This window comes from Procambarus clarkii, chromosome 5 (genome assembly GCF_040958095.1).
Source record: "Procambarus clarkii isolate CNS0578487 chromosome 5, FALCON_Pclarkii_2.0, whole genome shotgun sequence".
In the NCBI taxonomy this organism is placed as follows: Eukaryota; Metazoa; Arthropoda; class Malacostraca; order Decapoda; family Cambaridae; genus Procambarus; species Procambarus clarkii.
In genome coordinates, this window is record NC_091154.1 from 53,930,835 (window position 1) to 53,948,759 (window position 17,925).

Genomic DNA, 17,925 nt, shown 5'->3' on the forward strand with positions numbered 1-17,925 from the left:
TGTCACAGGCTGCTTCCTGGGGGTGGAGGCCTGGTCGAGGACCGGGCCGCGGGGACACTAAAAAGCCCCGAAATCATCTCAAGATAACCTCCAGATAACTGGTCAGAAATGTTAAAAAGAGATAAGGAAAGCCAAAAGAAACTATGAATTTCGTATAACAGGGCAAGCAGAGGCAAGTCCTAAAGGTTTTTTTTCATTTATATTGAACAAAAGATAGGTCCATTAAAAACTAAGACAGGTCAGATAACGGATAATGACGAAGAGATGAGTAGTATTTTTAATAAATATTTTATCTCTGTATTTACTAAAGAAGAACTTAACTCTATGCCATCAGCGGAACAAGTCTATGTCGATGAGGACGAGGACAGGTTGACTAGTTTAGCAGTTACCAGGGATGATATTATTAAACAAATCATGAAATTCAGACCAAACAAATCCCCGGGGGCAGACGAAGTGTTTGCCAGGGTGCTTAAAGAATGCAAAGAGGACCTTTGCGATCCATTGTCTACCATATTTAATACATCATTATAATAAGGCAGAGTGCCAGAGTCGTGGAAGGTTCCTAATGTGGTACCAATTTTTAAGAAAGGAGATAGATCACCTGCTTCAAACTATCGGCCAATTAGCCTTACGTCTATTGTGAGAAAGTTTCTTGAATAATCAGTAAGAACTGCAAACTGAATAATTAGTTAGAATAATCTTACTAACTGAATAATTAGTAAGAACTGCAAAAACTATTCGTCTTCATCTTGAAAAATATAAATTAACAAATGATTCACAAAATGGTTTTACAAATGGTCGTTCATGTTTACCAAATTTGCTATAATTTTATTAAAGCATAGTTGAGGCAGTTGATAGTGGTAAGGTTTGTGATGTTGTGTACCTTGACTTTAGCAAAGCTTTTGATACAGTGCCACATGAAAGACTAATTACAAACACAGAGGCTCATGGTATTGGGGGTGCTATATTAAGTTGGATTAGGGCATGGCTATCTTGAGGTTATCTTGAGATGATTTCGGGGATTTTTAGTGTCCCCGCGGCCCGGTCCTCGACCAGGCCTCCACCCCCAGGAAGCAGCCCGTGACAGCTGACTAACACCCAGGTACCTATTTACTGCTAGGTAACAGGAGCATAGGGTGAAAGAAACTCTGCCCATTGTTTCTCGCCGGCGCCTGGGATCGAACCCAGGACCACAGGATCACAAGTCCAGCGTGCTGTCCGCTCGGCCGACCGGCTCTCTCGCTGTCCTGGGACCTCTGTTATTCATAACATATATAAATGATTTAGATTCAGGTTTGCGCAGCAATATTTACAAATTTGTCGATGATACAAAAATCGGGAGAGAAATAAACACGAAAAAACCTCATTATCAAGACGATCTAAATAGATTTTGAAATGGTAAAAAAATTAGAAGATGCAGTTTAATGCTGTCAAATATAAGGTATTGAGACTACATAATGATGATAGAGTTACAAGATACGAGCTAGATGGTGTTGAGATTGCGAAGTCGGATTGCGAAAGGGATTTGAGAGTTATGATTAGTAAGAATGTATAATCAAAATAATCAATGCATAAATGTTCGTAATAAGGCAAATAGGACACTGGGAGTTATTAATCGAAGCGTTAGTAACAAGACGCCTGGTGTTGTTCAGTTATATCTTGCTCTGATTAGGCCCCAATTAGATTATGCAGCTCAGTTTTGTTCGCCGTACTATAGAATGTATATAAATATAATTGAACGCGTTCAGAATAGGATGTCAAAGCTAATCACCCAAATTAGAAACCTGGCATATGAAGAAAGATTAACAAAGCTTAAATTGCTTTCACTGAAAAGGCGAAGAGTTAGGGGTGACATGATAGAGGTTTACAAGTGGATGAGAGGCCACAACGAAGGGGATATTATTAGGGTATTGAAATTTATGGAACCAATTACCGCATAACGTGGTGGAGGTGGGGTCCCATGATTGTTTCAAACGTGGGTTGGACATGTATATGAGTGGGATTGGGTGGTTTAAATAGAAGCTGCTACGTATGGTCCAATAGGCCTTCTGCAGTTACCTTTATTCTTATGTTCTTATGTTCTTATCATTGTTGGTGTTAAAGACCGCTGCATGATGTGTTAATGTCCCCAGGAATGTTGGTGTTGAAGACCGCTGCATGATGTGTTAATGTCCCCAGGAATGTTGGTGTTGAAGACCGCTGCATGATGTGTTAATGTCCCCAGGAATGTTGGCGTTGAAGACCGCTGCATGATGTGTTAATGTCCCCAGGAATGTTGGTGTTGAAGACAGCTGCATGATGTGCTAATGTCCCCAGGAATGTTGGCGTTGAAGACCGCTGCATGATGTGTTAATGTCCCCAGGAATGTTGGTGTTGAAGACCGCTGCATGATGTGTTAATGTCCCCAGGAATGTTGGTGTTGAAGACCGCTGCATGATGTGTTAATGTCCCCAGGAATGTTGGTGTTGAAGACCACTGCATGATGTGTTAATGTCCCCAGGAATGTTGGTGTTGAAGACCACTGCATGATGTGTTAATGTCCCCAGGAATGTTGGTGTTGAAGACCACTGCATGATGTGTTAATGTCCCCAGGAATGTTGGTGTTGAAGACCGCTGCATGATGTGTTAATGTCCCCAGGAATGTTGGTGTTGAAGACCGCTGCATGATGTGTTAATGTCCCCAGGAATGTTGGTGTTGAAGACCACTGCATGATGTGTTAATGTCCCCAGGAATGTTGGTGTTGAAGACCACTGCATGATGTGTTAATGTCCCCAGGAATGTTGGTGTTGAAGACCACTGCATGATGTGTTAATGTCCCCAGGAATGTTGGTGTTGAAGACCGCTGCATGATGTGTTAATGTCCCCAGGAATGTTGGTGTTGAAGACCACTGCATGATGTGTTAATGTCCCCAGGAATGTTGGTGTTGAAGACCGCTGCATGATGTGTTAATGTCCCCAGGAATGTTGGCGTTGAAGACCGCTGCATGATATGTTAATGTCCCCAGGAATGTTGGTGTTGAAGACCGCTGCATGATGTGTTAATGTCCCCAGGAATGTTGGTGTTGAAGACCACTGCATGATGTGTTAATGTCCCCAGGAATGTTGGTGTTGAAGACCACTGCATGATGTGTTAATGTCCCCAGGAATGTTGGTGTTGAAGACCACTGCATGATGTGTTAATGTCCCCAGGAATGTTGGTGTTGAAGACCGCTGCATGATGTGTTAATGTCCCCAGGAATGTTGGTGTTGAAGACCGCTGCATGATGTGTTAATGTCCCCAGGAATGTTGGTGTTGAAGACCGCTGCATGATGTGTTAATGTCCCCAGCATTGTTGGTGGTGAAGACCGCTGCATGATGCATGTTAAAGTCCCAATTCTTGTTGGTGTTATTAGGGAGATTTACGCCAACAGCAATACGGTCCACCTGGAACAACTGTTCTGACTGTGTCCCAATAGGTATTCCAGGTGGAGAGGTTAGCATCGCTGTTGGCGCGGGGGCATCAACGTTGGCAAACTCAAAGCGTGAGTTTTTGCTGCGCCCTTGAGTTTTTCAAGAATTAAAATGAGTGGAAAGGGTGATGCAATGTAGGGTGAGTAGGTGTATGAGTTGAAAGGGCTATAAATGTGTTAGAGAGTACAAGAAAAAAAGGGTAAGTTAATAACTGTCTCGTTACAATAGGATGAGTGTTTGTCAATCCAGGATGTGAAAGGAGAAGGAGTGTGTGTGTGTGTGTGTGTGTGTGTGTGTAGAGGATAGCATCGCCGTTGGCGTGGGGCATCGCCATCGGCGCTGGACATTGACGTTGGTGGGTGGGGTAAAGGTGTAGAAAAAGAAAAAGCCTGTGTTAGTAACTGCCGCGGTTCAATAGAAGGTAGATGAGTGGTAGCCAATCCTGTATGAGAAAGTTAATGGCTCCTCCTCATGGCTTCCTATCGGAGGTTGTCTCCGCACTATGATATTTTGTTAGTGTTTAGCGTTTGGGATGGAAAGTGTGTGGGAGAGGTAAGAGCTTTAGCATGGAGGATGTATACCTTCCTCTAGTATAGATGATGATAGAGGAAGAGAGAGAAAACAGAGAGGCACTGAGGCTGTTACACAGATAGTGATAGAGAGAGAGTTACATATATATATATATCTATATATATGTGTATATATATATATATATATATATATATATATATATATATATATATATATATATATATATATATATATATATATATATATATATATATATATCACGTTAGTGTGATCTACTCTTTCACGAATCTTGTAAGTAGTTACACCATATAATGGGGTAAGGGTTGGACATGAATCCTTCACAGGACGTACCATTAACATTTTAATCCTGGCCTTGTTCAGCTTGGGCTCTAACTTAATTATTTCAGGCAAATACTCTCTCTCCCACAATTGACTACTGTAACTCTTCCAATACTGCCCACATGTCATCCCCAATCCATACGGAGAAATGATTCGAAGTATTGGACATCCTACGACCTCATCATTTTTCTTCCTGATAATTTCACCAGCTTTACGCAGTGGGATTGTAAAACATTTTCTCCCTCACTCAGCCATATCCATTGAATGACCATTGTAGTAGTTTCGATCCAAATCTTTTATTTCCACCTCTCGTTTCTTCTTCTCCTTCTTCTTCTTCATCCTCATCTTGGTAGATTTACCGTTGGTAAACTGCGTTATCATTCCTGTAAGTTGAGGAAGATATGGATCATCATAGATGCAGTTGTTTAATCCTGGAGGTTTGCCATGTACAACATCTCCGGGTCTGCCTCGCTCGAATCTCACCACGTGGTTTGTGAAGGGTATATTATGATGCTGAAGGCGCGCGTAAGGGTATCTAGACCATAAATCTTCCACCATGGTGCTGACCATCACAGTGCAGGCATCCAGGTTGTGAAGCACACTGTCGGTGTAGGAGTAAACCTAAAGGGCCGGTAACTCTGCGAAGATAGTAGACAGAGGCATAATGTTTCATGAGAGTGTGTGGCTGTGGAGGAGGAGGAGGGTAACACATATATATCTTCATGGGAGAGTTGCTGATGAGTTCTCTTTTTTGTGCCGCCTCCTCCTCCTCCTCCTCTTCCTCTATCCTTTTCTTGTCACTGCAGACTAAAATAACTTTAACAGAGCATGGTTGTAACCTCTTCTGAAAATTTTGAATGATTGGCAGAAACTCACTCTCACACTTTTCATTTCGTCGAGTACAGGACATCTCTATTTCCCATGGCAGTATAACCTGTTTTATCGGAGTGAAGTTTTCAATAAAAACTGCTAGTTCTTCTATACTTTTTGCAAAATATAATTGTCTGTTTTCTTCTGTATCTTCGTGCAATCTTCTCACCAAGGAATAATCTCTAGATTTGGTGATAATATCTTGTGCAATCTCATTCTTTTCAACGGGTAACCTATACCATACAGTGTTGCAAGTGTGACAGTGGATGGACTTCTCCCTACTCCTAGCACGAGGTGAGTGGAATCTGGATCAGATCGATCTTAGGGCACACACCTCTTTAGATTGTATAAGACCGATATCTTGTATGCAGTTGCATGAGGGTTTTTAGCAGCAATGTGTTGCGCCATTCCATAGCGGGTACATGATCTGCAGTTTACTGCATAAAATATACACGACTCTGTGTTGTTAAAGTCTTCGTCGGTCATGTAACCATAGCGAATATCCACAGAGTTCATTTTGATGTATATAGTGGTTGTAACTGTGTAAGTTATGGGAAGTGAACGTGTGGTAATTAATTAATGGCCCCTTCTCGCACCTTTTATCCTCCCGCTCGCATCTCTCTCAGTTACCAAGCAATGATTATGTACGTTACCAGGTAGTGATTTATTGTGCAACTTAAAAGAAATAAGGTTTACCGCTTACATCCGCCCATTCAAGACATAGAAGCGGGAACGGGGAAATCACTCAATCCAAGTAAGACAGATGTAATGACATCTCTTCGAGCATGACTATATATTCCACACCTCATCATCATCGGTACTTACCTAGTTGTATTTACAGTACTTACCTAGTTGTGCTTGCGGGGGGTTGAGCTCTGGCTCTTTGGTCCCGCCTCTCAACTGTCACTCAAGTAATGTACAGGTTCCTGAGCCTACTGGGCTCTATCATATCTACACTTGAAGCTGTGTATGGAGTCAGCCTCCACCACATCACTTCCTAATGCATTCCATTTGTCTACTACTCTGGCACTGAAAAAAATTCTCTCTAGCGTCTCTTTGGCTCATTTGGGCACTCAATTTCCACCTGTGTCCCCCTAGTGAGTGTGCTCCTTGTGTTAAATAGTCTGTCTATATCTACCCTATCAATTTCTCTGAGAATCTTGTATGTGGTGATCATGTTCCCTGTAACTCTTCAGTCTCCCAGTGATGTGAGATTTAATTGTCGTTGTCTCTCCTCGTAGCTTATACCCCTCAGTTCGAGTACTAGTCTGGTGGCAAGCCTTTGAGCCTTTTCCAGTTTAGTCTTATGCTTGGCTAGATATGAACTCCATGCTGGAGCCGCATACTCCAGGATTGGTCTGACATATGTAGTATACAAAGTTCTGAAAGATTCCTTACACATTTTTCTAAAGGCCGTTTTTGATGTTAGCCAACTTTGCATATGCCGCTAATGTTATCCTCTTGACATGGGCTTCAGGGGACTGGTCTGGCATGATATCAACCCCAGGGCTTTTTGACTTTTGAAGTATTTCATCTCCCAAATGATACTTTGTATCTGGTCTCCTGCTCCCTACACCTATATTCATTACATTACATTTGCTTGGGTTAAACTTTAACAACCATTTGTTTGACCATTCTGTAGCTTCTCCAAGTTTTCTTGAAGCCTTAAACTGTCCTCCTCTGTCTTAGTCCTCCTCATAATTTTGGCGTCGTCAGCAAACATTGAGAGGAATGAGTCTATACCCTCCGGGAGATCATTTACGTATATCAGAAACAGGATAGGTCCGAGTACAGAGCCCTGTGGGACTCCACTGGTGACTTCATGCCAATCAGAGGTCTCACCCCTCACTGTAACTCTCTGCTTCCTATTGCTTAGGTACTCCCTTATCCACTGGAGCACCCTACCAGTTACTCCTGCCTGTTTCTCCAGCTTATGTACCAGCCTTTTATGGGCTACTGTGTCAAAGGCTTTCGACAGTCCAAAAAAATGCAGTCCACCCATCCTTCTCTTTCTTGTTTAATCTTTGTCACCTGATCGTAGAATTCTATTAAGCCTGTAAGGCAAGATTCACCCTCCCTGAACCCATGTTGATGGGTTGTTACGAAGTCCTTTCTCTCCAGATGTGTTACTAGTTTTTTTTCTCACGATCTTCTCCATCACCATGCATGGTATACAAGTTAAGGACACTGGCCTGTAGTTCAGTGCCTCTTGTCTGTCACCCATTTTGTATATTGGGACTACATTAGCAGTCTTCCATATTTCTGGTAGGTCTCCCGTCTCCAGTGACCTACTATACACTATGGAGAGTGGCAAGCAAAGTTCTCCTGCACATTCTTTCAATACCCATAGTGAGTTTCCATCCGGGCCAACAGCCTTTGTCACGTCCAGATCCAACAGGTGCCTCTTGACCTCATCTCTTGTAATTTCGAACTATTCAGATATTTTTAGAGGCAGGCAGAAACAGAGGGAGAAACAGACAGGCAGAAACGTGGCAGGAGTACGGATGGAGAGAGGGAAATGCCCAAGACTGGACTCCGGTTCGTCATCAAGCCCACACATACTACACCCCCCAACTACACAGAGACTACCACACTCCCCAGTATCACTTCCAAAACTGGACAAACCATTGCCACAACAACACACCCTGACAGGGTAGTTCTCCCTCCGTACGAGGAGGGAGAACTACCAAAACCTTCCAGAAGTGACACACAATATGGACAATCATTCATATTTGCAAACATTCAAGGTTTAAAGCCAAAGTCAAGAAATAAAGTTAAGTTCATAAATGGCCTATTAGTCAAACTCAATATTTAGGGCATTCACGTAAACTCATACAAAAGATTACATGGATGATGAAATCTGGATTTCAAATTATAATTTATATAGATGTGATAGAAAAACTAGGTCAAATGGAGGAGTAGGTCTGTATATTAAAGAGGACCTGGTATGCATAGAACTACTAAACTCAACTAATGAGGTGGTAGAGGTACTTGGAATTAAGGTAGAGAAACTAAACCTAATTATTATTCTAATATATAAACCGCCAGATACAATGGTTGAGGAATTCACAGAACAGATGCACAAAATAGAGAACATACTTGATAACCTAGCAAACCCAGCTCCAGATATTATCTTCCTTGGAGATTTCAATTTACCGAGTCTAAGATGGAGAATGGCAAACACAAATATCATAGCAGGGAATGACCCGGGAAATAACTAACTACAGGTCAGAGAACTTTTGAGATTCTGTGACAAATTCTCGCTCAATCAACAGATTATAGAACCATCTAGGAACGAAAACACATTAGACTTGTTATTCACAAACAATGATGAACTAATCAGAGACATTACAATCTCAGATACTTCATACTCAGACCATAAGCTCATTGAAGTGCGAACTAGCATAAATAACGGTAGTAGGTCTAAGAGACCCAACAAGCGAGAAGGAATATTCAATCAATTCGACTGACTTAAAGAACACAAGAGAAGTGTTAAGTCTTATATATATATATATATATATATATATATATATATATATATATATATATATATATATATATATATATATATATATATATATATATATTAGTATATATTAGTATATTTTGGTAGCAGTCTTTCCTGTAGACATATATTATTAAATATGACCGAAAAAGTAAGATTAATAATTCTAACACGAATTTTCTCAATCTTTCGTACATTTCTTTTCACTGTTGGAGGTAAATCAAAAATCAATTCTCCAAAATTCATTTTTATTATTAGTCTGACGCGACACGAGCGCGTTTCGTAAAACTTATTACATTTTCAAAGACTTTAGTTCACAAATACACAACTGAATAGAACTTACGCATCTCCGATTTTATATCTACATTTGAGTGAGGTGGAAGGGGTGATGTGGCATTAACACAAGACAGAACAAGATGTGGTATTAATAGGGTATTAATTTCATCAACACAAGACAGAACAAGAGTATTAATAGGGTATTAATTTCATCAACACAAGACAGAACACGAAACAATGGATATTGAATAGAAGTGTTTGTAGAAAGCCTATTGGTCCATATTTCTTGATGCTTCTATATTGGAGCGGAGTCTTGAGGTGGGTAGAATATAGTTGTGCAATAATTGGCTGTTGATTGCTGGTGTTGACTTCTTGATGTGTAGTGCCTCGCAAACGTCAAGCCGCCTGCTATCGCTGTATCTATCGATGATTTCTGTGTTGTTTACTAGGATTTCTCTGGCGATGGTTTGGTTGTGGGAAGAGATTATAAGTTCCTTAATGGAGCCCTGTTGCTTATGCATCGTTAAACGCCTAGAAAGAGATGTTGTTGTCTTGCCTATATACTGGTTTTTTGGAGCTTACAGTCCCCAAGAGGGCATTTGAAGGCATAGACGACGTTGGTCTCTTTTAAAGCGTTCTGCTTTGTGTCTGGAGAGTTTCTCATGAGTAGGCTGGCCGTTTTTCTGGTTTTATAGTAAATCGTCAGTTGTATCCTCTGATTTTTGTCTGTAGGGATAACGTTTCTATTAACAATATCTTTCAGGACCCTTTCCTCCGTTTTATGAGCTGTGGAAAAGAAGTTCCTGTAAAATAGTCTAATAGGGGGTATAGGTGTTGTGTTGGTTGTCTCTTCAGAGGTTGCATTGCGTTTCACTTTCCTTCTTATGATGTCTTCGACGAAACCATTGGAGAAGCTGTTGTTGACTAGGACCTGCCTTACCCTACAGAGTTCTTTGTCGACTTGCTTCCATTCTGAGCTGTTGCTGAGAGCACGGTCGACATAAGCGTTAACAACACTCCTCTTCTACCTGTCTGGGCAGTCGCTGTTGGCATTTAGGCACATTCCTATGTTCGTTTCCTTAGTGTAGACTGCAGTGTGGAAACCTCCGCTCTTTTCCATGACTGTTACATCTAGAAAGGGCAGCTTCCCATCCTTTTCCACCTCGTAAGTGAAACGCAGCACGGAACTCTGCTCAAATGCCTTCTTCAGCTCCTGCAGATGTCTGACATCAGGTACCTGTGTAAAAATGTCGTCAACATACCTGCAGTATATGGCCGGTTTCAAGTTCATTTCGACTAAGACTTTTTGCTCGATGGTACCCATGTAGAAGTTTGCAAACAGGACACCTAGGGGGGAACCTATGGCGACCCCATCTACTTGCTTATACATGTGCCCATCCGGGCTCAAGAAGGGTGCCTCTTTAGTACAAGCTTGGAGTAGTTTCCTCAGAATGTTTTCTGGTATGTCAAGAGGAGTGCAGGCCGGATCACGATACACTCTGTCGGCTATCATCCCGATTGTCTCGTCCACAGGTACGTTGGTAAACAGGGATTCTACGTCCAACGAGGCTCTTATCCCTGTGGCCCGTGTACCCCGCAGTAAGTCAACAAATTCCTTTGGAGACTTCAGGCTGAAGGCGCAAGGGACATAAGGAGTCAGCAGGCCGTTGAGTCGCTTCGCCAGTCTGTACGTGGGTGTGGGTATCTGGCTAATGATTGGCCGAAGTGGGTTTCCAGGCTTGTGTGTCTTGCCATTTCCATACGCATATCCAGGTTTATATTCCCCAATAATCTTTGGCAGGTGGAGTCCGGAATTCTTGGCATTCACAGTTTCGATCAGTTTGTTGACCTTTGCTTTCAATTCGGCTGTAGTGTCCTTCGTTACCCTTTGGAATTTAGTTTGGTCAGAGAGTATGTAGCCTGTTGCTCCAACTTTTTTAACAGCCTTTTATGGGGTACTGTGTCAAAGGCTTTTTGGCAATTCAGGAAAATGCAGTCGGCCCACCCTTCTCTTTCCTGCCTAAGTTTCGTTGCCTGGTCATAAAATTCTATTAAACCTGTGAGGCATGATTTACCATCTCTGAACCCATGTTGGTGGTGCGTTACAAAGTTATTTCCCTCCAGATGCTCTACGAGCCTTTTCCTCACGATCTTCTCCATCACCTTGCATGGTATACAAGTTAAGGAAACTGGCCTGAAATTCAGTGCCTCTTGCCTGTTACCCTTTTTGTATATTGGGACCACATTAGCTGTCTTCCAACTTTCTGGTAAGTCTCCTGTTTCCAGTGACCTGTTATACACCATAGAGAGTGGCACACTTAGTGCTTCTGCACCTTCCTTTAGTATCCATGGTGAGATTCTATCAGGCCCAACAGCCTTTGTCACATCCATCTCCAGCAGACACCTTTTGACCTCATCACTGGTGAGGTCAAATTCCTCTAAGGTTGCTTGGTTTGCCGCCTCCTCATTTAGTGCAGGGGCTTCTCCTTGTTCCATTGTGAAGACCTCCTGGAATCTCTTGTTGATTTCTTCACACACCTCCTTGTCATTCTATGTGTATCTGTTCTCCTCTTTCCGTAGCTTCATCACTTGTTCCTTCACTGCTGTTTTCCTCCTGATGTGGCTGTGGAGCAGCTTTGGTTGAGTCTTGGCTTTACTCGCGATGTCATTTTCAAACTGTCTCTCTGCTTCCCTTGTGTGTGTGTGTGTGTGTGTGTGTGTGTGTGTGTGTGTGTGTGTGTGTGTGTGTGTGAGTGTGTGTGTGTGTGTGTGTGTGTGTGTGTTTGTGTGTACTCACCTAGTTGTACTCACCTAGTTGTGTTTGCGGGGGTTGAGCTCTGGCTCTTTGGTCCCGCCTCTCAACCGTCAATCAATAGGTGTACAGATTCCTGAGCCTATTGGGCTCTATCATATCTACATTTTAAACTGTGTATGGAGTCAGCCTCCACCACATTACTTCCTAATGCATTGCATTTCACACACACACACATTCCATGTGTGTGTGTGTGTGTGTGTGTGTGTGTGTGTGTGTGTGTGTGTATACTTACCTAGTTGTACTCACCTAGTTGTGTTTGTGGGGGTTTTGCCATGGGTGTGAGGATTTGTGAGGTGGATGCCAGGGTTGCAGAGGATACTGGGATGAGGGGTGGGGGGTCAAGTGAAATGGGAAGGACAGGAAGGGTATGGGGTGAACGGGGCGGGAGGACAGGAAGGAAAGTGGGGTTTTCTATGCAGAGGAGGGTGGTGGGGTTGCCCTCCCTGCTCTTGTTACTGGGTAGCTGGTTGTGGGTTCCCCCCCTCGCCTCTGGGGGTGATGTGTTGGGAGCTGTGGTTTCCTGGTTTTCCCCTCTCTCCCTGCGCTTCTTCCTTGCTTCTGCTGCCATAGCCCTCTCCTCCCTCGTCATGTCCCTCTGGAGGAATACTTTTTTTTAATTCTATCACATGTTGCAGGTGGCTTTTCTTTGTTAGAATCGTGTCCTTTGTGTTCTCGTTTGAAAACACTATCTTTAACACACGGTCTCGGTCTTTTTTGTACCAGCCTAACCTGAAAACCTTCTCAATGCCATGCGCAGCCCCTTCCATGTCTAGTGCCTTCAGTATTTCATTCACTGCCGCTTTGTCCTTATCATTCCACTCTTTCCTATTAGAGCCTTCCTGCTCTTTAATAACTACAGCTACCACTGCTCTTTTCCTTTCCAGCAGCTGGGTAGTGGAGCGTGCTGCTTCCTGTGAGGTGGCTGCTTTCATGGCTACCTCCATGACTTTCTTAGCATTTCTGCAAATGTTGCTTTTAATGTGGCATTCTCTTCCAAAGTACTATTACCACCACCTCCCTGGGTGGTTATCTGAGTCCCAGCATCGATACTGTTCTCTTTGAGGGCTCTAATCTCCTCCTTTGTTGCTGTCAGCTCTCCTTTTAGGTTGCTTATTTCATTCTTCATTTCCTGCATCTTACTCTTGATGTCCTCCAGAAACTGGGCTAACATTTCCTTCATTTCGTCGCCTGAACTTTTCCCTGTTCCCCTGGTGCTTCTGGCTGTCATGCTTGACCCTGTTCCTAGTTTTGCTGTGATAGGATTCGTCAGAAGGGCAAAGCGGGGTGGGGGAGAGAGAGAGATAGAGAGGGAGAGATAGAGAGGGAGAGAGAGAGAGAGAGAGAGAGAGAGAGAGAGAGAGAGAGAGAGAGAGAGAGAGAGAGAGAGAGAGAGAGAGAGAGAGAGAGAGAGAGAGAGAGAGAGAGAGAGAGAGGGAGGGAGGGAGAGAGATAAAGATATAAAGAGAGAGAGAGATAAAGAGAGATAGAGAGAGGGAGGGAGGGAGGGAGAGAGATAAAAGAGAGAGAGAGAAAGAGAGAGAGAGAGAGAGACAGAGACAGAGAGAGAGAGAGAGAGAGAGAGAGAGAGAGAGAGAGAGAGAGAGAGAGAGAGAGAGAGAGAGAGAGAGAGAGAGAGAGAGAGAGAGAGAGAGAGAGAGAGAGAGAGAGAGTGAGAGGGGGATAAAGAGAGAGGGAGAGAGAGAGAGATAAAGAGAGAGAGGGAGAGAGAGAGATAAAGAGAGAGGGGGAGAGAGAGTGAGAGATAAAGAGAGAGGGGGAGAGAGAGAGAGATAGAGAGAAGGGGAGAGAAAGGGAGAGAGAGAGAGAGATAAAGAGAGAGAGAGAGAGATAAAGAGAGAGAGAGAGATAAACACAGAGGGAGAGATAAAGACAGAGGGAGAGAGAGAGAGATATATATAAAGAGAGAGGGAGAGAGTTAAAGAGAAAGAGAGAGAGAGATAAAGAGAGAGGGAGAGAGAGAGAGATAAAGAGAGAGAGGGAGAGAGAGAGATAAAGAGAGAGGGGGAGAGAGAGAGAGAGATAAAGAGAGAGCGGGAGAGATAAAGAGAGACGGAGAGAGAGAGAGAGATAAAGAGAGAGAGAGAGAGATAAAGAGAGACGGAGAGAGAGAGAGAGATAAAGAGAGAGGGAGAGAGAGAGAGAGAGATAAAGAGAGAGGGAGAGAGATAAAGAGAGAGGGAGAGAGATAAAGAGAGAGGGAGAGAGATAAAGAGTGAGGGAGAGAGATAAAGAGAGAAAGAGGTAGAGAGGAGAAAGTGGGAGAGGGGGAGAGTATGTGTAAGGGGGAGGCGGGGGACTGGAGGTGGGGGGCGGTGGTGGCGACCAGGTGAGGTCAGGTCAGGTCAGATAGGGGTAAGAGAGGGTGTGGGGTATAGTAGGGGCTTGGCTCTTTCCAGAAAAAGTGTTAATCCTTTCTTCCCTGACTGGACGTTTGTGTGTGCCTATGTGTGTGCCTATGTGTGTGCGTGCGTGCATACGTACGTGTGCATGCGTGCGTGCGTGTGTGTGTGTGTGTGTGTGTGTGTATGTATGTACTCACCTAGTTGTACTCACCTAGTTGTGTTTGCGGGGGTTGAGCTCTAGCTCTTTGGTCCCGCCTCTCAACCGTCAATCAACAGGTGTACAGGTTCCTGAGCCTATTGGGCTCTATCATATCTACACTTGAAACTGTGTATGGAGTCAGCCTCCACCACATCACTTCCTAATGCATTCCATTTGTCAACCACTCTGACACTAAAAAAGTTCTTTCTAATATCTCTGTGGCTCATTTGGGCACTCAGTTTCCACCTGTGTCCCCTAGTGCGTGTACCCCTTGTGTTAAACAGCCTGTCTTTATCAACCCTGTCAATTCCCTTGAGGATCTTGAATGTGGTGATCATGTCCCCCCTAACTCTTCTGTCTTCCAACGAAGTGAGGTTTAATTCCCGTAGTCTCTCCTCGTAGCTCATACCTCTCAGCTCAGGTACTAGTCTGGTGGCAAACCTTTGAACCTTTTCCATTTTAGTCTAATGCTTGACTAGATATGGACTCCATGCTGGTGCCGCATACTCCAGTATTGGTCTGACATATGTGGTATATAATGTTCTGAAAGATTCCTTACACAAGTTTCTAAAGGCCGTTCTTATGTTAGCCAACCTGGCATATGCTGCTGCTGTTATCCTCTTGATATGAGCATCAGGGGACAGGTCTGGCGTGATATCAACCCCCAGGTCTTTCTCTCTCTCGGACTCTTGAAGTATTTCATCTCCCAAGTGATACCTTTTATCTGGTCTCCTGCTTCCTACCCCTATCTTCATTACATTACATTTGCTTGGGTTAAACTCTAACAGCCATTTGTTCGACCTTTCCTGCAGCTTGTCCAGGTCTTCTTGAAGCCTCAAGCTGTCCTCCTCTGTCGTAATCCTTCTCATAATTTTGGCGTCGTCAGCAAACATTGAGAGGAATGAGTCTATACCCTCTGGGAGATCATTTACGTATATCAGAAACAGGATAGGTCCAAGTACAGAGCCCTGTGGGACTCCACTGGTGACTTCACGCCCGTCTGAGGTCTCACCCCTCACTGTAACTCTCTGCTTCCTATTAAATAAATAAATATGTTTATTCAGGTAAGGTACATACATACATACAAGTGATGTTACATTAATGGATTGATATATAGATAGAGCTAGTACATACAATGCCTAAAGCCACTATTACGCAATGCGTTTCGGGCAAGAAACGTACCTACCTATAGGGAGTACCTATTGTTTAGGTACTCCCTTATCCACTGGAGCGCCCTACCAGTTACTCCTGCCTGTTTCTCTAGCTTATGCATCAACCTTTTATGGGGTACTGTGTCAAAGGCTTTCCGACAGTCCAAAAAAATGCTGTCCGCCCACCCTTCTTTTTCTTCTTTAATCTTTGTCACCTGATCGTAGAATTCAATCAATCCTGTAAGGCAAGATTTACCCTCCCTGAACCCATGTTGATGGGTTGTCACGAAGTCTCTTCTCTCCAGATGTGTTACTAGGTTTTTTCTCACAATCTTCTCCATCACCTTGCATGGTATACAAGTTAAGGACACTGGCCTGTAGTTCAGTGCCTCTTGTCTGTCACCCTTTTTGTATATTGGTACTACATTAGCAGTCTTCCATATTTCTGGTAGGCCCCCCGTTTCCAGTGACCTACTATACACTATGGAGAGTGGTAGGAAAAGTGCTCCTGCACACTCTTTCAATACCCATGGCGAGATTCCATCCGGCCCAACAGCTTTTCTCACATCCAGCTCCAATAGGTGCTTCTTGACCTCATCTCTTGTAATTTCGAACCTATCCAAGGTCATCTGGTTTGCTGCCACCTCTTCTAGCGCCGCGACATCTCCCTATTCTATTGTATAGATCTCCTGGAACCTTTTGTTGAGTTCTTCACACACCTCTTTGTCATTCTCTGTGTACATGTCCTCGCCCACCATAAGTTTCATCACCTGTTCCTTCACTGTTGTCTTCGTCCTGATGTGACTGTGTAGTAGCTTTGGTTCGGTCTTGGCTTTATTAGCTATATCATTTTCATACCTTTTCTCAGCTGCTCTTCTCACACTGACATACTCGTTCCTGGTTCTCTGGTATCTCTCTCTACTTTCTGGTGTTCTGTTATTACGGAAGTTCCTCCATGCCCTTTTGTTCAGCTCCTTTGCTTTCATACATTCCTTATTAAACCAGGGATTCTTCCTTTGCTTCTCTGTTTTTTCCTGTCGGGCTGGGACAAACCTGCTTACAGCCTCTTGACATTTTTGGGTGACATAGTCCATCATGTCCTTGTACTGGACTTGGTTCCGAGTTCTGTGTCCCAATGTATATCCCATAGGAATTTATTCATTTCCTCATAGTTTCCCTTTCGGTACGCCAGCCCTTTGGTTCCCAGTTCTTTTTTGGGGGTGATAATTCCCAGTTCAACCAGGTACTCAAAGCTCAATACACTCTGATCACTCATTCCCAAGGGGGCTTCCAACTTAACTTCCCTTATATCCGACTCATTTAGTGTTAATATCAGATCAAGCAAGGCTGGTTCATCCCCTCCTCTCATTCTTGTTGGTCCCTTGACGTGTTGACTTAGAAAGTTTCTTGTTGCCACATCCAGCAGCTTAGCTCTCCATGTGTCTGGGCCTCCATGTGGGTCTCTGTTCCCCCAATCTATCTTCCCATGGTTGAAGTCTCCCATGATTAGAAGTCTGGATCCGTTCCTGCTAGCCACAGAAGCTGCTCTCTCTATTATATTGATGTTGGCCAAGTTGTTTCTATCATATTCCTGTCTGGGTCTTCTGTCATTTGGTGGGGGGTTATATATGACTATTATAATAATTTTCTGTCCTCCAGTTGCTATGGTGCCTGAAATGTAGTCACTGAAACCTTCACAGTTCTGAATTACCATCTCTTCGAAACTCCAACCTTCTCTTAATAGCATAGCTACACCACCTCCTCCTCTCCCTTCTCTCTCTTTCCTCACTACATAGTAGCCCTGTGGAAACACTGCGTTTGTTATGATTTTCGTTAGCTTTGCTTCTGTGAGTGCTATTATGTCTGGGTTTTCTTCTAGTGCCCATTCTCCAAGTTCACTTGTTTTATTTGAAATCCCATCTATGTTAGTGTACATTGCCTTGAAGCTCATTTTCTTCTGTTCATTTTCATGTCCCTTTCTTGGTGAGCATTCTGCTGGTGTGGGAAGCTGTTCCGTGGGTGAGAGGATCTGTGAGGTGGTTTGCAGGGTTTCAGAGGATTTTTTTTTGGGGGGGTTTAAGGGAAGGGGGGACAGGTAGGGTGTGGGTTAAGGAGGTAGGGGGGACATGGAGGATACGCAGTGAGGGGGGAGGAGGGATAGGGAGGGTATGGGATGAAGGGGGAGGGGGGACAGGGGGAAAAAGGTTGGAGGGGGACATGATGGGAATGGGGAAGGGGTGTCAGGGTCAGAATGGGGTGGGGTGGGAGGGAGGGTTGGGTGGGGCAGGTAGGGTGAGGGGAAGGGAGGGTTTCTATGCAGAGGTGGGTGGTGGTGTTGCCCCCCCCCCTCTGGTGTTGCTGGGATGCTGGTTTTGGGTTCTCCTCTTGTCTCTGGGACTGTTGTGTTGAGGGCTGTGATTTCCT

At 43.8% G+C, this 17,925-nt stretch overlaps 1 protein-coding gene across 3 annotated transcripts in view; it reads left to right on the forward strand.

Moving 5' to 3' along the window:
* LOC138350969 (poly [ADP-ribose] polymerase tankyrase-1-like) overlaps nucleotides 1-17,925 on the forward strand; it is a 413,045-nt gene that overhangs the window by 2,866 nt on the left and 392,254 nt on the right. The window lies entirely within an intron of this gene.